The 5,558-nt window shown below is 47.0% G+C and overlaps 1 long non-coding RNA gene across 1 annotated transcript; it reads right to left on the reverse strand.

The window, feature by feature from the left end:
• Window positions 1-719: 719 nt before the first annotated feature.
• LOC147984426 (uncharacterized) lies at window positions 720-3,572 on the reverse strand. Its single transcript, XR_015615048.1, has 5 exons — window positions 2,830-3,572; window positions 2,636-2,738; window positions 2,446-2,527; window positions 1,875-1,920; window positions 720-927 (listed from the first exon to the last, which is right to left on the reverse strand). It is a non-coding gene; the product is annotated as an uncharacterized LOC147984426 (long non-coding RNA).
• Between the last annotated feature and the right edge of the window lie 1,986 nt (window positions 3,573-5,558).

The following is a 5,558-nucleotide window of genomic DNA, read 5'->3' on the forward strand; positions in this document are numbered from 1 at the left end:
CTACGGTGGTATGTGGAACTTATTTTGCAGGGTCGGACACTATCCATGTATTCAAATTCTTCCGTGGTGTATTCGGAGGAAGAACCCGCCTTGCAATGCCGAAGAAAACACTGCGCGCCGGACTCATCGTCATTGAAGCCTAGTTCAGGGGCTACTGAGGGAGTCCTGGATTAAGGGGTCTCCGGACAGCCGGACTATATCCTTTGGTCGGACTGTTGGACTATGAAGATACAAGATTGAAGACTTCGTCTCGTGTCCGGATGGGACTCTACTTGGCGTGGAAGGCAAGCTAGGCAGTACGGATATGGATATCTCCTCCTTTGTAACCGACCTTGTGTAATACTAACCCTCTCCGATGTCTATATAAACCGGAGGGTTTTAGTCCGTAGGACAACATACAATCATACCATAGGCTAGCTTCTAGGGTTTAGCCTCTCCGATCTCGTGGTAGATCAACTCTTGTAATACTCATATCATCAAGAATAAATCAAGCAGGACGTAGGGTTTTACCTCCATCAAGAGGGCCCGAACCTGTGTAAAATATCGTGTCCCCTGCCTCCTGTTACCATCCGCCTTAGACGCACAGTTCGGGACCCCCTACCCGAGATCCGTCGGTTTTGACACCGACACACCCCGATCCGCATGGAGCAGGGGGGGCTTCGCACGTCAGCCCAGGATAACACCTAACGCATGACAGGTCCGTGATACAGCATTCCAGGTACAAGAATATTCATCAAATACATGTATAGAAGATTACATCATTGATGAATACAATTATCTGGCATAGCCCTGAGGCTATTTAAATGGCAGCAGAAGTCTTGGTTTGGCAGCATAACAACTTTGGCTGGGCTCTACAACTCACAGGACTGGCAAGGTTACGGCCTAGCACGACGGGTCAAGCGAACACTTCGGGTATGACCTACAAAACTGGCATGACACGCCAGGTTAGTACATTGAATGTACTTGCAAGACAACCAAATACATAGCATCCACACAAGTAGAAGACAAGGCAAGAACCATGGCATGATAAAGATCAACTAAGCTTGAACATCATAGCATCTACTATCATGGCAATAACATGGCATATCAAAACATGCTTCTAACATGGAAATAGCAAAACATAGCATATCATCTCAATCATGGCATGATCCATCCAAGCATGGCATGGCATCTTGAAACTATGCTGAAAATAAACTACCGATCATATTCAATGCAGACATAACATGTTAACTTTATGCAGCCGTCTTCTGTTCTGCCATGGTTCTTTAAATGCAAATAACAACATATTACTCATGCAATGCAATCAAACTGGTGCACTGAGTCCCTCGGACTCTCTTACCAACGGGTTGCCTCGCAACCAAATGGTGATCTTTCCGGCGATCACAACCATGACCAATACTTGGTCTCCAACACTCACCGAGACCTCGTCTCGTGATCATATCAAAACATCACCGTGACTTCTCACGACTATCTCATAGTCCAAGTCACCACATTCTTGTTACCACATTCATTTACTTAATTATTTCAGGTTTATCCTCCATTTTGACCAAGACCTGATAGTGTGACCTACTACAAACTGTGTTGCTATTGATAGACTTTATAAACACTCTACAGAGGTAGCGCACTGTACCCACACCACCGAACCCATGGCCTCGTCATCCCATTCGGGAGGACCAACGGCATTCCGACGAAACCGACCTACTGCCATGACACTCTCCCGACCACTCCGACTCACTTCCCACTAGGCTAGTCCTGGGTGGCCCCGTGTCTACCAAAGACACAACGACCACCGTCGTGGCCAAAACATAAACGTCCCACACAGGGACACGGTACCATAATTTCAACAACGGGTACACAAGGTTATGTCTGCCTACCTGATCAGGGTAGCACGCGCCCATGACCTTCCCTCTTTGGAGGCACCTGCGAGAGGCACGACAATAGATCGCATTAAGGCCTTCCCATAAAGGCAAATGTGGCTGCACTGAAAAAATTTGATTTGGTGGGACTATGACTCGATCCCATCGATGACGGAGGAGGTTTATTATTATTAAGTCAATTTATTAGCTTCTCCGTCATCATGAACATGGATGCAAAAATGAACATGCACCATACAAATGCTTTAATAAAATACCGAACTTCTCAAGTGAACAACTACAGCATAAAGAACATGACAATACCAAGTACTAGCATATCCACGGTGCATTACAATCAACATAGCATTTTATAACGATGTCATGAAAATAAAGTAGAGTAGTGACATAGCATTATCAATAACAACATTCTAATTAGCATGGCAAAAGATATTATGAAAACACAAGCATGCATGATAGACATAACAAAATGACTGCAAACGAAAACGATAAGAAACAGCTGCAACTACACACACACAAGGTGTAAGCAAAATCAACATGCAAGTTCGGGGCCCATGATAAGAGGTTGGCTTGCCTGGGGCTCGACAAATACTCCGGGAAGAAGTGTGAAACGATCGCGGAAAGATTTGCCGGAAACAGTTCTCTCTTAAAGAGGGCTGTTTACGGGCAAGGGCAAAATGGTCATTTTCACTGTGTGAAAACATTATGAAAATGATACCAACGGAAAGAGCTCGATGAACAGAGAACGTGAGCGTTGGAATCACCTCAATCGGAGTTACGAGCGCAAAGTTGTGGCCGTTCACTTTTTAGGCAGAAAAGCAACTAAAGCAGTGAACGTTCGCAAAATAAGCACTTCAGCCGGCTGAGCTGAAAAGAGAAAGCGCCTTTCTGAAAATACGCCTTCAGGTAAATGAAAACGTATTTTGATCTAAAGAAACAAAGGAATGCGCTTTCTAACCTGGGAAACGTATTCGCCTGATTACGCCTTCATCGCGGGGAAACGGCTTCCGGGTTGGGCGCGTCCACTTATCCGACGTGGCCAGCGGGGCCACACCCTCCTCTCGTTGACAGGTGGGTCCCGCACCTGCTTCTCTATCCTCCCATCTCCTTCTTCCTCTCGCGCCCGACAGAAGCAGAGAGAGAGGCGAGACAGAGGCGCGGCAGGGCCTGGCCGGCGATGGGCTCGTCGGCTCTGGCCAACTCCGGCCAAGGGGAGGCCACCGGCGAGCGCGGCGCGGCCCACCGCACCCGTCCAGAGGAGAAACCAGCGTCGGGGAGGAGCAGGGATGCGGCGCCAGGCGGGGACAGAGAGCAGCGGTGGCGGCGGCCGAACGAGGGGCGGCGGCCAGAGCTACTCCGGCGAGGGGATAAAGAGAGGGAGATGTTCACCGGGGTCTGGAGGGGGTCTAGCACACCGCAGAGAGGGAGGGGGAAGAGCTACGGCTCGGATTCGAGTGGAGCTCCGCGGCAGCCATGGCGGCAACGGGGGCGAGGAGAGGCTCGGGAGCTCGGGGAGGGATTGTGGACTGCGAGAGAGCTTGGGGGCTCTATTTATAGCCGCGGGGAGAGCCCGGGAAGGAGGGGAGGAGGTGGCATGTGGCAGGCGATGTGTCCGTGCGTCGGCGATGGTGTAGTATCGGCAGGCGCGGCCAAGGCTCACGGGAAGCGGCGGGAAGGTGATGAGGAGGATGCAGCCGAGCAGCAGAGGCTCACGGAGCAACGCAATGCCAAGGAGGCTCAGGGAGGAAGAAAACAGAGGAGGAAGGCGACGGTGCATAGGAGCGCACTGTTCGGTCGTTGGCACGGCTCGTCGAAGAAGAAAACGAAGGGGGGCCAGAGGTCCAGGGGAAGAAGACGTCGAGGAGGAGCTGTAGGACATTAATGGCGAGGCCAGAGCCGGCCGGAGCAGCGATGCCGACGCGAACAGTGGCTAGACCACCGTTTTGGGCTGGCATTGCCCATGGTCACCATGGACGAAGTACACTCTGGAGTTTTACTGATGCCGGCTCATGTCTACCGCGTAGCCGTCGAAGATAAAGTGTTACTACGGTAAAGGATCGGGCAGAGCCAAATGGAGCTGAATAAACCAAGCTTCACAAGTTTGCTGTTGCAAACTTGGCCACACTCTAGAGAGTAAACCAGAGAGGATAAAAGGTAAATTTGCTGTCTGTGAGTCTTAGGGTAACAAGGACTACGGTCCTGGAGATTATGAAGTCATTTGGTCAAGTATTTAGCATAGTTGCTGTACAACTGCTAAATCTGACCCAGAAACTAAATCATGAAGGAGCACTCATTAGGAGTGATAGATTGCGCTAAAACATGGCAAAGCTTAATGATTTGGACATACAATGATGCTGTAAAAGTTCATACCAAATGGTCTTGCCAAAATGGTACTTGTTTCACAAACATCTCCTCTGTCCTGAAACTTGAGAAAATTCCTCAAGGCAAATGGCAAACTTAAATGAGCCAAAGTTTTGTGGAGATGGATCATATAGATAGAAGAAATCCTGGGAATATTTTTAGCCATAATGGAGCAAGATACAATGCACTTGCTTCACAAACTGAAAAATTGGACAGAAATCAAGAATTGCTCCTGTGCTCACATAGTTCAATGAAATGAACTGAATTTTGGTGGAGGCTAATGATTTGAGATACTTGAGAAGATGGAAAAGTTTTATCCCATTTGGAAACTCTATGAAGGTACTTCCTTCACAAAGTTGTATTCTGGTCAGAAACTTTGAAAAATTGCACAGAGAGCTAGGATGAATGGAATGAGCTCATATTAGGCCTCCATGGGTTACTTATCCATGTTAATAACTCTGCCAAATTGTAGCTCCATTGGAATTAGGAATGAAGCACTTACTTTGCAAAATTTCAGAGAAGGCAGAAACTTGCATTGGATCATGTGCCAAAATTTTGAAGTGAGGAACATGAGATTAGGATAGAACTAGTGAATATATAGCAAGGAAAAGCTCCACATTTTATGTGGGAATTTTCTCTGCTGTAAAAATAGTAGTTCCTTTGGAAAATGGCAGAAATGCAATATTGGCATTAAATGGGAAAAGGCAATTTTTCTTATTTTATTATGGCCAATATATTTGCCAGAGCTTGGATTAGGCATAAGTATCAACTCCACCAATTCTCATGAATTTAGGAGATGGCTAGCTATGCCTTTCGATTTTATTCCTCAGAAAGGCAAGAAAAGGAATAAATCACAATTCAAAAATATTGCATGAGACTTAGCAATATTTTTGCACATCCAAGGTTCATGAAGATAGGAGGATCTCTGGGAACAATAGGGAGGATCAACAGATCAAGGAAAATGATGGCTCCTTTGTAAGCACAAAGGAGATATCCAAATTCCAAAAAATTGGAATTTAGGGTTTGAGAGGATTTGAGCTGATGCAAAGGCGGTCTTTGCCCACTGACAAAGACATGAGCAAGGTTTTGGAAGTTTGAAAATGACAAGAATTGTCAGAGTCATCCAACAAACTCAGGGGATTTTTTTTGAAGAATGAGTGCCAGGAAGGAATAACAACACAAAAATTGATAACCCAATTTTGGGGCTGTTACAGGCCGTATTTTCTTTCTTGCACACTGGCCGCGGTACGTGCGTGTACATGCTACGTGCGCACCTCTACATCGACCAGTATGTACGTACACGTTCGCGACCAGAATGACAACGCT

Source organism: Triticum urartu, chromosome 2A (assembly GCF_056163025.1).
Source record: "Triticum urartu cultivar PI428250 chromosome 2A, HENAU_Tu73, whole genome shotgun sequence".
NCBI lineage: Eukaryota > Viridiplantae > Streptophyta > Magnoliopsida > Poales > Poaceae > Triticum > Triticum urartu.